At 37.7% G+C, this 17,515-nt stretch overlaps 1 protein-coding gene across 3 annotated transcripts in view; it reads left to right on the top strand.

The window, feature by feature from the left end:
• Positions 1 to 17,515, top strand: part of ATXN7 (ataxin 7) — an 86,579-nt gene that overhangs the window by 4,950 nt on the left and 64,114 nt on the right. For all 3 annotated transcript variants that reach the window (XM_038149323.1, XM_038149320.1, XM_038149319.1), the window contains exon 2: positions 13,579 to 13,671. The gene's annotated coding sequence lies outside the window, so the exon portion shown is untranslated. The remainder of the gene's footprint in view (positions 1 to 13,578; positions 13,672 to 17,515) is intronic.

Raw genomic sequence — 17,515 nt, 5'->3', positions numbered from 1 at the left:
TCATGCTGTTGTGTGATTCTGTTTCATGTGTTTTGTAAGAAAGCAGACTTTATTTAATTTTGGAGGGTTTTTGACCGGATTGGTCAGTTATCTAGCATTCTGTTAATTTGTTAGTAGGATGTTTTCACTTTATTTTATTTTACTAAGGAAAGAGAGCATATTTTTGTTTTTTCCTTCTTCAATCCTTCACTTCATGGCTGTGGTAGTGATCAGTGCTGTGCCAGGGTTTTCAGAGGAAGAGGTGGATGTTTAATGAGGTTTTACCACTGACTTTAGAAGAATTTGTCTTTGCTGGCATTGGGCCAAATGGTAAATATTTTTATTTAACTGTGGTCTGAAACATTGGATGAACAATAAGAGAGCTGTGAATATCATATTGACTTGTATCAAGTTTAAATAAATAACTGTTAGTGCTACCGAGGAAACTTTGCACAAGCTTCCGAGGGAAACCAGGCATTTCCTCCTTTGGAAAGAGCTCCTGCCCGACTTCAGAGCGGTGTTTGGTAAATCACGTGGCCAGATGCTTTGACTCAGCTAAGAAAGCTGAATCAGATCTATTGCACAGCTTCTGAGTCAGCTTTTTGAAGTTTAAAAAAAAAAATTGGTTGGTTACGTTTGTTTTCTTTATTTTTTAAAAGCAGTCCCACGCTGTAAAAGAAGACAGAGAAATTTTACAAGGCTTTGAGCTTGGCCACATCATGGAGGGATGTTGAAAGAAAGGCTTCTGTCTCAGGAGATGGAGAGACTATCAGGTCTATTGATTAACATCTGTTTCTTGTTTTAAATTGGGTTTATATTTTGCTTTGAATTATTTAATGGTTTATTTTCTTGTAATACAGAAACTCTGCCAGTGGGTAATGTTCAAGCACCACTAAAATTTACTGTTCCTATTGAACATGATACACTGACACACATTCTCACCCCCAGTTTCTGAGGAAGAAGCCTGAGCAGAGAAATAGAAATAATTGGAGGCATGATTACGAGCTTGGGCGATGCCTGCTCAGGTTTTTATTTGTAAAATGTTGAATGAAATACAGGTGGCACTGGTTGGGCACTGGAACAGGCTCCCCAGGGAATGGTCATGGCCCCAAACCTGCCAGAGCTCAAGGAGTTTTGGACAATGCTCTCAGGCACAGGGGGGATTGTTGGGGTGTCCTGAGCAGGGCCAGGAGTTTGGGTTCAGTGATCCTTATGGGTTTCTTCCAGCTCATAATATTCAGTGGTTCTATGATTCCATGATCCTGTGAAAACACTGAACTTTGTTAGCCTCCCAGTAAGGACTGGGAACAGTGCAAAACCCCAAAGTGAAGTTGCGGCCTTAGGAAGATGGCATATTCTCTTCACTTTCTTTTTCTGGTGTGCCAAATGTAGCTTCTAAAGTATTGCTTCAAATGCTGTCTAAACAGATGGTTTGAACAAACATTTCAAGAGAAGTGTAATGAGAGGATGACTGGGCATTTCCAGCAGAGACTGTCAGACCCAGAAGGGGCAGATCCAGGCTGTGGCTCAAGCTGGTTGTACCAAAAGGGAAGGCTGGTCTGCCTGAGGCCAGTTGGGTCATGTTTCCGTGAAGGTTGGGGAGCCAAATTCTTTAGTGTTTGTTGGTGTTTTGTTAAAATTGTACCAGCCAGAAAGGCTTGAAGGAGATGATGAATCTGCACGTTTTCTATGCAGTAGCTGAAGTATGAATGTGCTTAAATCCTGCCTCTTGCCAGGGCTAAGCACCTTTCTCCGGGGAGCATTTTGAATTCATGCTCTCTTGAAATTAGGATCATAAGCCCTTTCTTTCAAAAAGGGAGCAAAGGTCAATCTTTGCTTTCAAAACCCAGGAGGTGGTGGTGGTTCTGGTTCCCTTTTCATCATTAGCAGAGCTGTTATCTGCTGGACTGTTCACCACATGTGTGGGAGACTTCAACCCAGCTAGCCTCCTTCCTGAGGGGATTAATGCCCGTAATTCTTTCCATCAGAGTGAATTTTGTAATCACCAGACTGTTGACTAGTACGAGGTGGTGTTGCTGTCAGAATGATAGACTGAACACAGCAGTGAAACCCAACACAAAAGATATTCAGTGGCTGAGGACTAAGGTGTTTAAGGGAGTAATTTATAACAGCAAACCAGTAATTTCAGAAGTTCAAGAAAAGAACAATCAAGATAATTTTTGCATTGCAGGTCAGATTCTATTCAAAGATGTACAAGTGCCTCCCTGGTGATTTCTGTACTTTATTTCCATCAGGGATAGAATTTGAGCCTGAAAAGTTTAAGGAACAGGAAAAAAAAACCACCCAACAAATTGTGAAATAAAATAATCTGCTACATAAAATGTTTTGGTGAGTTACAAAAGGTAAATAGACAAGCTAATGTCAAGTATCAGAAAAAAGAGGAATTGGACAAAAATGCATTATCTATACAGTATGTGTGTATACATACATGTACATTTTCAGTTGAGATATGGAAGTGGCTATATGTGTACCCAAAACATTAAGCACGAAGTGTTATTTCTTTTAGTAGCAGTAGTTATGAAAGTAGGTAACAATGTATCTATTCTTGCAATGTTTTATTTCAGGCAGGTTACAAGGTACCTTTTCCTTATGATGTTCTGTAAACAAGCATTCCTCGCTTGTTGGAGTTTCTTTTTTTTGCAAAACATGAGTGCAGAATGCTTGAAAATTGCGAGTTCTTTTTGATCCTCTGTCTTTTGCTTTTATTTTAATAAAAAAATTAAATATTGATTATACATAGAGAGAAATGAACTAATAAAACAGGCAAGGCAGATAAATTGGATTTCATAGCTTGGATTAATAAAGATTGGCTTGTAGGAGATCAGAGTAAAACAAAGCCATGCTATTAATAAGTATGCACCTGTGATTTTGTGGCTCATGGTAAATATTTTCTCTTCAGTTTCATTCCAGTATCACTTTGGCAGTTATGAGTTGGTGGTTTGGTTTTTTTTAATTTTTGAGAGCTGCTTGTGGTTTTTGCTATGTGTGTGTATATATATAAAGTTAGGATGGTGTTGAACAATAACCTATCCTGAAATAAAATTGTGCACGTGTATATTAAAATGAAACATATGAGTTTGGTTTTTTTAAATGTCATTAGTTTGAAATTTCATTTTAGAAGTACCCAAATTGCACTTGAGCTGCAGCCACTTAGTCTGGATTGGAATAGGAGGATATTTATTCTCAGATTTTCTGGTGGAGCTTTTCTGTCCTGTTGTTATGTGAAAGGCTTGCACAAGGAGTGACTGGCTGTAACTGTAGTTCATGTCATCAAACAAATGGAAGGAAATAGCTCAAGAGCTGTTGTTTTCAAATGTTTAAAGAAGTCTCTCCTGGTCTTGCAAGCCCTTGAAGTGATTTTGAACCTTACTCATCTTCTCAAATGTTAGTGTAGACTTACGAGGATAATACAGGTAACAAATTTCCCAATGACTGGATTGTTCTTATCAAATCTTAGTTTGTAATTGCCCCCCAGTCCTTCTAGGACTAGCCTACTAAATTTGGCACAGAGAGTTTCAACTATAAGACAGTCATTTTGCAACTTACATTTTCTTTCTGCTAATAGCAGTTAGTGAAATTTGCTGTTCTGCATCTTCTTTTGAGATGGATGCTATGGCTTCATTACAAAGGCCTCTAAAAGTTAAGTTGTCTTTGAATAAGCAGTTGTTCTCTGCTGGCTTCTGTGCAGGTGGTGTCTTTTAAGCAGCTGCAATAACTGTCATGGCTTGGGGAAAAATAGGTAACAGGCAGCCCTAGCACAGGCACCTTTTGGGAGGTGTGGGTAGGATACAGCACTGTGTGTTGTGGTTAAGAAATGTACAGCAATTCACAACAAAATATATATTTTTTTTACAAAGAAATGGGAAAAAATTACCTTAACTATGTGTGAGTGCAGTTAAAGGAATGGTTTGTGCTAGTCCAGTTGTCAGCAGGGCCCAGACTTGGCTACACTCCACTATCCTTTGGTTGAGAAAGGAGCAATTGGAAATTCCATATCTGGAGTCAAAGATCTTCCCAGGCAAGTGTCTCATCGAGAGCAATGTTGATATGAGATACTGTTGTCTGTTATCAGAGAATTTAAAGCTTAAGAGTGATATTTGCCTTAGAAAAAGAAATACTTCAAAAAGAGAAAACATAACTATTGAGACTTTACACACATAAATATAGTGCTGGAGGATATATAAAAGAAAAACCTCACTTTCATGTGGTCATATTTTGTGAAGATTTGCTTTGAAGCTTTCTGATCAGTTTATTACTTTTTCTTTTTTTCTTGCCATTTGATGAGTATTTTCCTGTGTTTCTGGTTTTTCACAGCTGTTCTTTGAGCACCATCTCTGATACCAATGGGGAACTGCATAGTTTTGTTGCAGGGCAATGGGGCCAACCTCTTTTTTATATTTGTGCTCTCACCATAACAATGACGTTTTATTAACTCATGAACAGGACTTGAATTTTTAAAGGGATAGGAATATCATCTATGCTTTTATTTGTTTTGCTTATATATATATATATATATATATATATATATATATATATATATATATATATATATATATATAGTGTGTATATATATATAGTGTATATATATATATAGTGTGTATGCATATATATATATATATATATGCAATCAAAAGTAGGGGTGTATGCTGTGTTCTAGCTGAGCTTCCTAAACTTCCTTAGACAAAAAAACCCAATCTATATAATATTGAGGATCCTGAGTTTGTGAAAATAGGTCTGCTTGATCTGCTTTAGTTTTGAAATAAAGTATTCATTAACTGCATACATGGAGGACATCAGGTCTGTATCAGATGAAATTAGGAAAGAGGAGGTGTGGAGGTGCCAGTGCAGTTGCTTGAAGATTTAGAAAACCACGATGCATAAACAATGTGTGCCTGCCACAAGAATGCAATTCCTCACAGTACAAAAGAGGGGGCTCCGAGGGTGACAACACAGATCTGTTGAAGGGCACTGCAAAGCAGGGGGCTTGTGGCAGGTGGAGAAATAAATGGGTCACATTCAAGCAGTGAAGATTGATCACGGACAGACATAGTTCTCTACTGGAAGTATAGAAAGGCTGGAATAATCACCCGTGGGACAATGGCTTATCCCTTGCCCCAGGTCTTTAAGAACAGGTTTGATTACTTGTATTGTTCCCACCAGGTAGCTTAGTTATCATGCCTTGGGGCTGAGGGATGGACTGGCTGACCTTTGGAGGTTCCTTCTATCTCCCCTTTGGTTAACAGATTTCTAACTGGAGACATTTTAACAGGATCCTGCTGAAAGCTATTCTCCAGCTCTGTAACCTGTTCATCAGTTCTATTTCTAGTGGAATTGTTGTATCTGTAAGAAAAGCTGTGGTAGTTGTCAAGGAAAGGTTGTGTTTTTCAACGGGTTTGTGTTTTTTGGCAATTCTTCTTTCATGTCATCCTCCAGGACAATTCTACAGTGAGTCCCTGTCATCCTTCTGTTTAAATATTCTTCTCTGCTGCAGTGTTGCATCTAGGCCAGTTGCAGAATTGTTATTCTGCTTGGAAAAATGATGGGGATTCGTGGAGTGCCTTGTGGGGGAAAGTATGTCCTGAGTGTGGATCAGAATGAGCAATTTTTCCAGCTGGCTGCATTCGAACTGTTGATTTCAGTAACTACAGCTTGACATTTAGTTCATATGTAGGTAGATGTGTTCAACAGTGAGATTTGTAATTCCATTTAATTTCATTTTATCTGTGAACATGTATCCCCTTGGGAAAAATTAATTTCTTTGTGGGACTAGCAGTAAAAGGAGGGATACTGTGGAACCTGGAGGTTGTGTATCTAATGGAATGATAAATGTGAGAAGAAATCCTGTTTTTCTAATGCTCTGTTACCAGCCTGCCTGTCCATGAGCAGCAGAGTGAGGAAACTGGAGGACTGATTTCTTCACAAGGCATTATTAGTCATAGCTAATAAATTATTTTAATAGCTAAAGAATATGCTAACACTCACACAGCTTTGCCTTTGCAGCAGTGTATAATTCGCAGAGAAGGGAACTGCTACTGGGAATATTTTAAAATGCAAATTATTATATTCTCCAGGTAAATGATAACAAAAAAATCCTTCCTTTATTCTGTTAAAGAGTATCTAGTGGTTGTTTGACTAATGCTTGAGAATTAGGCACCTTATTAGTAGTTACATAAGTAGTAGTTAGAAAAAGATATGATTTTAAACAGTATAATAAGCAGCTATGAATTAATACAGTTTATAAATATGTGTTAAGCTTATAGTGTGTCAGAAGGGCTGTGTGCTTGGGTGGGCTTTTGTAGACATTTAAGCCACTGGTATATTTGGGTTAGTATGAATGTATTTCTTAAAATGAAAATATTAGGGTTTTTTAATTAACTTTCATGCCACTAAAAAGACATTTTTTGTCTTATTAATATCACTAATGTCATGAATGTTAAAGCCTTGTCAGCATTTTAACACAGGTAGTCTTTGAAATGTCACTGTTGCATCTTCAGCTAATGATGACATTCTGAGTCAGTTTCTTAGCATGGCCCAGCACATTTCTTAGCAAACAAACTGAAACACAGGATTTACTTGAAAAGCAGTATAGTGCTATTTTATGTATATTTTCCCACACATGGGGGAAATATGTGTAACAAAATAGCAATTTTCAGAGAAAAACAGGGAGACATGGGCCAAATGCTTATTATTCAGAAGTCATGTTAAGAGGAGAAACCTTACTAATTTAATCTTTTCAGTTGGATGTAACTTTCTAGAGTGTGAGTTCTTGGTTTGTTTTTTTCTGTTGGCTGAGGCTGACGTTTCTGTTGTTGCTGTAACATTTCTGTCCTGCTTGGTGCACTCTGGCTCTAGGTGGCAGTCACTGGTAGGCAAAGGGAAGAGTCGTTCTGGGATGGATGCTGGGCTTGGTGCCTGCACTGATTGGCTTCCCCAGCTGAAATGTTTATGGTGTTGGACAGCAATAAAAGAGCCACTTCTGCTTCTTTCCCTTCTGAGCTGCGACAGAGATACTATGAAGAAAGGAAAAAAATAATAGGAAAAAAGGATAGAAAATACTGACATGAAATATTCACAAAGGAGAGCTCTAATAATGCTGACAATATGGAAGAGATTTATTTTATATCAGCACGATTATATCCTAGGTTAACAGAAATAAGTTTGTTTATAATGGAAGAAATACCATTTTTTCATTAAATTCAGTTTCAAAGAGTAAAATAGACTGACTGAAGTGCAGTCAGGGATAATAGAAGTGGAGAAATGTGTGACTGTAATTTCATTTCATTGGGTGAGGACTTCCCCATAGTCTTTTAGGCCAGTGTTGAAGGAGAAATAATTCTCTTTTTTGCTTAAGACCTTGTGTCTTCCACCCTACCCCCTGTGTCACATCCTCCCTTTGCAGTGTCCAGCCTTTCTCAATTTCCAAGCTTTTCCCCATCATTATACAGGTATTTCCCTTCCTTCATATTTGGTAGCTGTCTGTCTCTTGATTCTCCGCTGTGTCCCTTCTCTATAAAGTAAGATGGGCTTTAAGATTTTTATTTCTCCCTCTTGGTGTAGGTGCTGTTTGCCTCCCAAACTCCTCGCTGCTAAACATTTTGATAGAAAGTTGCTGTTGGAAAAGGCAGAAGCACTCAGGCAAATGAGCAACAGTTTCTCACCCCTTGCTGTGTCAGGCTGATTGCACTTCATGAGATGAATGCTGCTTGATAAGAAAGCTGCTGTTATCATAAAAATCACAGCTCAAACCCAGCATTAGTCTATACATTTTATTGATCTCCAGTTTCAAATACCATGCCAAATTACAGTCTTGTTTATCTATGTGCAAATCCCAAGAATCTCTTTGGAAAGATCTGAAGTAATTCTGGATGTACAGAGATATACTCAAGATCTTGTTTTGGCTTTCAGTTTTAAAGAAATTACTTACTATTATTTTGCATATTGTATTAACTACCAGCTCTAAGTGCTTTGCAGATATTCTGCAGGATATTTTTGCCCTAAAGAAGACTAACCAAAACCCAAAATATCTTGATTTTTGCTTAATACAAACCTAGCAACAAGCTTTTAATTTATTAAATACTAGTTTTAACTGTGGAAAACTACAAATTTTTGAGAAGAAAGGTGCTTTAGCTGCAGAATAATAAAAAACCCAAACCACAAAAAAAAAAAAAACAACAAACCACACACAAAGATTTAATTAGTTCTATATTTTTGCATATTTACAATGAAAAGGACTATTAACATTTCCAGAGCTGAGTTTCACAGCTCAGTCAAGTGCATTTACAGAGCCAGTTTGAGAAATATGGACCACCATTTGTGAGGGAAAGCTTTCTGAGAGTCAGGATTATTAATAATAATTTAGTACAGATTTCTGTGTGAAGTTCATGTGCAAGAAATACAAGATAGAGATAATTCTGGTATTATGTCAAGATTAAATATTAGAGTGACAGGTATCACAGTCCCATATAGATTGCAGAGGACAGAGATAATGAAGAGTGATGCTTTGTGTTCCCAAGCCTGCCTTAGGCCTGGCATGTAACTGTAGGCAAATCAGTCCTTCCTCAATTCCTCTCTCCGTGAAAATGATGATAATAATGTGGATTATTTTGTGTTTTGTTTCGAGATCTTAAGGGAATACATGGAAATGAAGTGGTAGGAACATGAGAGGAAATACAAGGTAGTAAAATATGCATCTCTATTGCAGACAGCTTTGTTCTGGCAATTGATTATAAAATTATTGATTCTACTGTTCTTTCCTATTGAGGGTGTCACTATGTACTTGTTCACAGGATTGTAGGAAAAAATCTTGCTGTTTCTTACACTTGCCTATCTTTCAGCTTCTTATTCAGAATTTGTGATAAGGTTTTTCTGCTTTTATTCTTGCCCATTACTACCCCCATGAGGGACAGTTAAAGCTGTAGTTGGCAGAGGATAAGGACAGCAAAGGTCTGTCTGTCTTTATTTTCTCTATCTCCTCCCTTTCTATCTCTCTGTCTCTCTTTGGCCGCTGAAAATGTAGGTCATATTGCATCACCATAAAATGGAACAGTCAGAAAGGTGTCTGAAAAATGCTGACATCCTTAGCCTGGGGTGCATGCCAGTGTCCTTTGTTTACATTGGAGATAGTGTTGTACCTGTGTAGGAACCAGCATCTCTGTTAAGGTTAGTGGTATGGTACCTGAATTATGAGTCAGATTTTAGGATGACTTTCATCTGCCTGCAGTAATTTAAAATTAGACAGATAAAATGCAGCTACTCAAAATAATGATATACACAAGGAGCTAATTTGAAATCCTTAATCTGCAATAACTGTGACGGTGTCATTTGAATAATGTTACCTTTAACAGAGAAGCTCAGTAATAAATTTTGCAAATCCTATTATTCATGTACTCTCAATTGCCTTGATTAGCTGTGCCTTTCTGTCTTGAAAAGTATGTTTATATTTTATGTTTGTATATTTTTCTTTTTTTTTTTTTACTTCATTATTGTTTTACTTCATGCACCCTTTTAAATGATCCAATCAGGGTTTTTTTTTTATTTATTTTAAAAATGGAAAATCCTGATGTCCAGTGTCTTACTGCTAGCTACCAGGCTTTCATTGTTTGTGTTTCTGATGTAATACAAGTTATAATTGGTAAGAAATATTCCTGTGGCTTAAAATGCAGAACGCATCTTTTTCTTCTCTACAGACATACATAAATACAATTTTTAAAGAAATGTATAAATATAATTTCAACTGTCCATATTTATCTTAGTTTGCTACAATAAGATAATGTGTTTTGGGGATTGAACTTTGAAATAAACTGTGGCATAAATAATACTGCAAGATGTGGGTGTTTTGAAATATAGGACAAAATACTTGCATATAGAAAATCTTGCATTATTTCTGAAATGAGATATGTTTTTTATCTTTCTGTTCAATGCTTTGTGTGGTTTTACTTAAATTGTTGAAGTGGAATATGCAAAGGATTCTTATGACTTTGTTAATCTTGCTGCTGCAAAAGACTTCTAAGTTAAAAGAGAAATTGTTGAAAGATAAAATCAGTGATGGCATGATTTGTTGAGGAAGATAATGAATGCTGGTCTTTGCCTGTTGTCATTAGACAAAGGAAAATTACAGTAGTCAAAGTTAAGACCCATCAAGTGCACTTTGCTGTGCATAATCATTTTGCAATTTTTGTCAATTATCCAAAAGGTGTTATTGCTTCTCCATTGATTAAGGTATTAGATATGCAGTAACTAAAAGATTAGTTATTAAAGTTTGATCCTTCTCATTATTAATTAAGATACCTATTTTTGAAATTGTTTCAGAATAACTTGTATCATTATTATATTTTACACCAAATATTCTGTTGCATTTGTGTTTGCACAAATAATAGTAAATATTTAGGTAATTCTAAGAAACACTTGCTATTGGTATACATAGGAAATACATGAAATCTTGAGAAGCTGTAATTTTGCAACTGGTGTTTATGGAAGTTTGGTATTTAATCTCTGAATGGAGCTATGAAGATGTGAAGAATTGTGTCTCCTGGAGAGACCAGCAGGGCTAATTCTGCAACAGGTGGTTCTGACTCCATCTTTGACCCCCTGAGATTCTGCAGTTGGGGGGTTCAGAGTCAGTCTCCAGCACAGCCAGGATTAGCCTGGGGGCTGCTGGGTTGGCCCTTGAGTTGCCAGCTGGCCATAACAGCAGCCCCTGGCCTGCTGCTGCCCTGCTCCTGCTCCCTGCACACCCCTCCTGCTCCTGCCTCTCCAAGGGGCAGAGTGGGATCTTGTGAGGTTATCCCCAGACTTACAGCTGGGTGTGATTATACCCTGCATGTCCACATCTTTGTTTATATAAATATAGCCTTTGTATTCTAGCTTAAATTTGAATATTTAGTAGGTAACATAGGGGAAAGAGTGTTCCAAAATTTTGGCACATTCTTTGGTGCATATTTCTGGCACCTGAAAAGAAACAGAGTTAAAGGACCTTGGATAGCTGAGGCATTAGTTTTAATGCTTTCAAAAGATAGGGATGCTCTATCACATACATTTCCATCTTCTGTATTTTAATGAGTTGATTTGCAATTAGAATTTTCATGTAAATGCATTTCCTCCTAAATGGATAATATGCATTTGTAATTGTAACTCTGCCTGTATGACATGTAATCTGCGTAGATACAGTTTTGGCTGGGGTATGTAGCTTTTGCTCTGCCGGGCTGTGGTTCCCTGCCTTGCATATCAGTAACTCCTCAAACTGTCAAACAGCAATTTTGTCCAAGTTTCTTTGATAGTCAGGCACCAAGAGTGACATAATGCTTCACTGGTTTGGAAATGCAGGCCTTTTTCCATTTTCCTGGGTTGCTGCTTTGGCTTTTTTTGTCATTTTCCCACCTTTCAACTAGCTCTCCCTTTTCCAGGGTGCCAAGGAGGGAGCTCCACCTGGCTTGTTCTCAATCATCCCATGACTTCCTTGCCTTACTCTCTGCTGACAGTTGTGGTTGTAATTGACCTGCTGTAAATTCTCAACAAGAATCATTCCTGTTCTCTGCCACCCATTAACCAGAGAAAGAGTTCTCTTTAAAGGGTCATTAAGCTGTCAATTTATTCTTTTGAGACTTAGTCTTTTAACTTCTTTCAAACTTAACTGCAGGTGTAATCCCTACAGCAAAATTCACAGGTGGTGACATAGTATGCTCTGATCTTTCATACAGAGGAATAAAATTTTTGCTGATCCTTCCTTCACTCTTGTCTTGTCCATTTGTTTACTACCCTATTTCTAGATTTGTAAGTCTTTGGAGATGTCTTCTGCTTTATAGATTTTGTTTTCATTTTTGCATGAAGCAACAGAACTTGCCTTTTATGGAAAAGTAACATTTATATCAGGATAAAAGAGAGAGCATTTTGCATGCAAAGCTCTCATATCCCCTAAAGAAGTTGGGGTAGGATGGAGGAGTGAATTACTTCCCCAGCAGGTAGGTCATATGCTCAAAGGTCTTGGGACTTTGAGGCTAAACATTGAATGATCTGCTGGGAAGGAGATGATCCATACCAATTCAGAGTCTCCTGTCCTAAACTACTAAAGGACTAAAAGGATTTTTGGTAAACACTGCATTGCATTTTCTTAGTTGGCAGCAGCAGGAGTTGAAGAGAAAGTTTTATACTGCAGTATTCAGTGAGATTTGTATGTGTAACAAGCATTTTCTGAGACTTCTACTAATGTAGAAATTTACTAAGGATCACTTCTATTAAGCATAAAGCAAAACAGTGCCTGCAGAGGGGAGAAAAAAAAATTGGACTTGCTCTCAAATCCTATCCACTGAAAACAAGAGAAATTTGGATTTTATGCAGTAACAAGAATACAATTAAGTGAGGATGTTCTTCTTAGGATCAGCTATGTCACTGAGCAGAATCAATGTTAGAAATAGTAAATATATCTCTAGAGGATCTCAGTCAAGGTAATATTATCTGCTTTACTGCAGTTTAAAGGAAAAGATGAAAAAAGGGGTTTATTCTCAGTGCATAAAAAGACTTTAAAGATATAAACTTAGTTGGCAGACATCTTCCCAGAGGAGCAGCCAGGAGGCAGGAAAAGCTTCATTTGGCACCTTCCACTGGAGCAGAGCCCTACAGACTGAGGAACAGCTTGGGTGCCCTCTTGGACTGCATTCCTCTTGTCTGGACTTTACTCCTTTAAGGCGTTTAATAGTTTAAGTCCTTTAATAGTTTTCCGTGAAGTGTCATCCAGTCCCAGTGCTAGTTTGGGTAATTTATATGTATCTTCATGGCTTTTTAGTGATAAAAAAAACCAGTTTAATTTCAAAGCACTTGTAAAAATCAATTAATTGATCTTAAATATAACCTGTGCACGAAAATAGTTGAACTTCTTTCTAAGTTTTAACAGGGCTTTGGTTTAGCTTTAACCGGTTTGGCATTGATTTATGTTAAACCAAAGCAAACTGGGAGTAAGTTTAGTTTATATAAACAAGTTTATAAGCATTGAATGAAAGGATCTTAAAAACCTGAGCTTGAGATGATAGAGGTCCTGTTTGTGGGAAGGCCTCATTCTGTACATTTCTCTAAATTCTTCATGGGTGGTGCAGTGATAGTCCCTGATGTTGATTACGTGAGGGATCATTTTTACCTCTCCATGTTCTGTGGCATGGTGGTGAAGCTGTCAGTGGCTGCATGCTGAGAGCCCCTGTTGTTGGGGTCGTGCTGCATTTTAGAAAAACCCCGTGCAGAAAACCCAGCCCTGTGGTATTTCCAGCGAGTGATCCGGACGCAGCCACGTGCTCGGGAACCGGGTCAGCGAGAGTCGGTGCGAGTGCGGGAACTGGGCTGAAGATTGAGGTTTCATCCGATGCATGCCTTTGTGGTAATGTCAGGCTGCCATTTAGAGAGCTGCTCTGGACAGAACACACCATAACAGCTCCCTGCTTACCTTTCAGTTTGAAATCCATTGCACAAACTGTGTTTGTAAAATTGATAAAGTGGTTTGTATCCGTTTTTAAATAGACACGTTCATCGTTAGGAAATGGAGTTAAGGTTTCAAATGTTTTAGTGCTCTTCTCTTTTTCTTTTCTTTTCTTTCAGAATTAATCAGGTACAAGTTAGGAAAAGCTTCCAAAATCTGAACAGATGAAGATCAATTGATAAATCAACCCAGCGATTCACCATACTTTCAAGGTACTGTGACATGCTTAACCAAATATTTTCCTTAAGCATAAGATACTCAATCTCTAGATGTGAGAAACGTAGAGAAAAGAATATTAGCAGGGCTGCAAAGCAAGTCTGAAGTGTTACCAGATGCAGTGGGGAGACCTTTTTTTAAATGCAGATGTTTAATGTATGTTTCAGTGGGAAATAAAGTGACGTTGAAGTTAACCTAGAAGGAGTTCAACTTGGCATGCAACTGCCAAACTTAAAAAGATAAAACTAAGCTGGATTATATCTTTCAATCAATTAGGTGATTTGGAAAAGGAAATGGTGGCAGATGGGGAATATAGTAGAATCAATATTTTAATTTTTTTTTTTTTATATTTTAGAAGAAGTAATCTTCTTTTTCTGAATAACATTTTTTTCCTATTTACACGTTTCCATGATATGTTAAAGCATTTGAAGGCTGTTAGGCTCTGGCATATGCCATAGCCTACCACCTGCATCAGTCCTATTATTTTACAAGTTCAGAAAGTGGAATTGTAATCTGAGATAAGACTGTACAGTTGCCTAACACAGTGTGTTTATACTACATGACTAGTGTTCATTGCAGAATGTTAGAGAAAATTATGATAATAAATTGAAATTTTGTCTGAAGGGCTGCTAGTGCAGATTATTGTATCAGGTACTGCTAATTCATTTAAAGATTATCTGTTTCTTTCTCTGTTTCCCTTACATTTATCTTTACTCTTTGTCATCACCTGCATTTCACCATTTTGTATATTTTTGCTTAACTCCATGAAAAAAAGACTTCACTCTTATGCACAGATATGAAGAATCCAGACTATTACAGCCTGGCCAGTATTTGCTGGGCAAATCATCTTTTAATATGCTTTAAAATAGATTGCAGCAGAAAGGGCCATTATGGTCAGCATGGATCTGGCCTGCAGAGCTTATTTAAGTGGCAGAGTTAGCCTGGGCTCAAGAATTGTGAGGAATGTTTGTTACTGTCTGGATCTTGCAATATGTAACTTTTGAAGCTGTAATACCTGAAGTTTTTATAGCAAAATGCTTCCCTGGATTTTCCAGCAACCTGAGAGGTGGCTGTCTTAGTGAACCCAGAGTGTCTGGGTGCAAAAACTGGCTTTGTTCTTTCTACTTCCTCATCACTGCTCCTCATCACTGAATAGGGTCACAACATCTATCAGGCTTTCGTATAATCCTGGGAAAGTCTAGATTGGAACAATCCTCTGGATGTCATCTGGTCCAACCTTCTGTTTAAGACAGGTTATCTGAGGCCTGGTCAAGCTAAGGATTACATATTTTTGGCAAGAGAAAGTTCACAATTTCTCTGGGCAGCCTGTTCCAATATGAAATTGTCCTCACAGTAAATATTTTTTTGCTGTATCTAGACAGAACTTCAGAACCAACTTGTGCCTGTTGCCTCTTGCCCTGACACCTTGTTCCTTGTGAAGAGAGTTACTTTCATCTATAACTAACTTTTGATTTCTTGGAAGACTGTGATTACATCTTACCTGAATCTTCTCTTCTTTAGGCTGAATGAACTCAATTCCTTTAAATTTTTTCATGAAGTTTTCCAACCTTCTAATCACTTGTTGGCTCTCTGCTGGACCCTGTCCAGTTTTTTAATGTGTCTCTTAAAGTGGCTCAGTCTTCCAGCCTGTCACAATCTCTGTGCATAGGGATACTTCAGGTGGATCTATTTGTTTTCCAAGTTTTTGTGTCACCTGCAAACTTGACAATGTATTTATTCCGATCATCCAGATAATTCTAAAAGATATTGGCTAGGAATGAGCCCAGTATTGATACCCAAGGAGCTCTGTTTGTGACTGATTGCCATTTGATTTTGAGCCATTCCTACCCTTTGAGCACAGCAGTTTAGCCAGTTTGCTGGCAATCTCATGGTCCACATCTGTGACCTTTCAGACTAATTCTCTTAGCACCCTCATGTGCATCCTGTCAAGTCCCATAGACCTGCCCATGTCCAATTTGTGTAATATTTTGTTTTTAACTTGCTAAGATGTGGTCAGAGCAGGTAGCATCAGCAAAGCATCAGCAGTCAAACATGAGAAGAAAGTTTAAATTTAAATTTCCTTGTGCCAGGGTTCTTAGGATCCTTGGTTTGATGTTTAAAGCACATCAGAAGTTATGGGGCCCCAGCAGCTTCCCTTCAAGAAACTCAAGTCCTGTGAGCTGTGCTTGGACCCAGAGTCTTAAACTGGCAAGAAACCAGGCAGGGCTATGAAACCTTGCAGGGCAGTTCGGTTCCAGCAGATCAGTTGTACCAAATTGTCCCCATCGAGTGCTTTGGTTTCAATAAATGGAAATCCAGCATTAGTGTTTTGTTACAATTGGCCTGAACAGCTGTGTACTTGAATAATTCTAAGTTGTAATATCATATTCTCTGTGGATAATGAGAATCTGAAAGGTCATACCTGTTTGAGTCCTCTGATTAAAATGATTCATCTGCACAGTTATGTTGCTGAAATAGTTTTAACATTTCCAAATTCAAAAGGTAATTTCAATGCCTTATGTAAAATTAGTAAACATTAGTTTGATTTCCAGATCATTAACTGCGTGTATTTTGTGTAGGTTTGCCTATTTACATTTAACAGTTGGAAACTTTGTATCACTATAGAGTGCTTTCTCTGTAAATTTCCCTTCAAGAATTGACAGTATATGGTGGCATGAAGCAGGGCAAAGATCTGTCCTCCTCTATTCATTATTCTGCTTTAGATCACTGTGTTGTGAATTCTTACAGATATATTTGAAAGTTAACTGAAGAAGGAAAGGATTGTAGCCTTTTGCTAGGTTCTTAATGCATGGTAATAACATTGTTTGATAATTTCTTGTAAAAGTGTCATTGTGATGTTTGGATAAACATATAAGGGCATCTGTTGCATTTTCACCCTAATGCAGGGTGAGAGTATAAGTGCATTCTTTGCAGATGTACTTATTAGCCTCCATTCCCCAATTCTTTCTTCTCAGAAAAGGATCCCTTAAGTTAGTCCTCTAATATTAATAATATTGTTATTTCCCCTGGTACAGGTGGTTTGCAGTAGGTATGCACAATAATTTATATTCCAGCATTTAAAGTAGCTGTATTCCAATTCTTCTGAGCATCTCCAGTTTCACCTTTGAAGTGCAACCCATAAATAAAATTATACACATCAACCTGTTCCCAGGATCTATGGGAAAAAAGATAATAAACTAGCATGATTTCTTATATAATTTTTTTATTGTGTGCTGCTTATGATTAGTATTATTTTGCAGGATCACAATCCTATGTGTAGTTGTAAAGGGAGAAGTTGCTGATTTCCTGGATGTCAGAGTGAACTACAGATAACCATAATGTGTTTTCCTTAGCGTATTAATATTTTGCCATAATGAGGCTTAAATTAAATGGTCTGTTTGTTATGGCTAGGTAGTTCTGTCTTCATCTGGATGTTTTGATTTATGTGCACTTTTTATCTCTTGCTCCCATACTTGCCCAATTATAGTCTTACATTTCTCATACTGGAGATACATTTTAAAATGCATAGAATGTGCTCCCCGTTCCAGTGTTTTCAGCAGGAGGTGATGGGAGGGTCAGGACTCCAGCATGTCAGCTTCTTGAGTTGTCACTTCATCCTGAATCCCACCTACCAACAAATAATGACATTTCTTCTTACTTTTTTATGCCCTTCTTAGACATTTCATACCTTTGGCTAGGATAAACTTGATTTCGTTTGCTGCCATAATGCCCCTCAGAGCTTCTCCTTGGCAGACTTTTTGTGAATTCAGTATTTTCCTTTCTTCTGAGTACTGATAAAGTGACACCCTCGTGGATTCTCCCTGTCTCTCCCTTTGCACT

The sequence above is a fragment of the Motacilla alba genome, chromosome 12 (assembly GCF_015832195.1).
Source record: "Motacilla alba alba isolate MOTALB_02 chromosome 12, Motacilla_alba_V1.0_pri, whole genome shotgun sequence".
Classification (NCBI taxonomy): Eukaryota; Metazoa; Chordata; class Aves; order Passeriformes; family Motacillidae; genus Motacilla; species Motacilla alba.
This window is presented reverse-complemented; position numbering and strand designations above follow the sequence as displayed.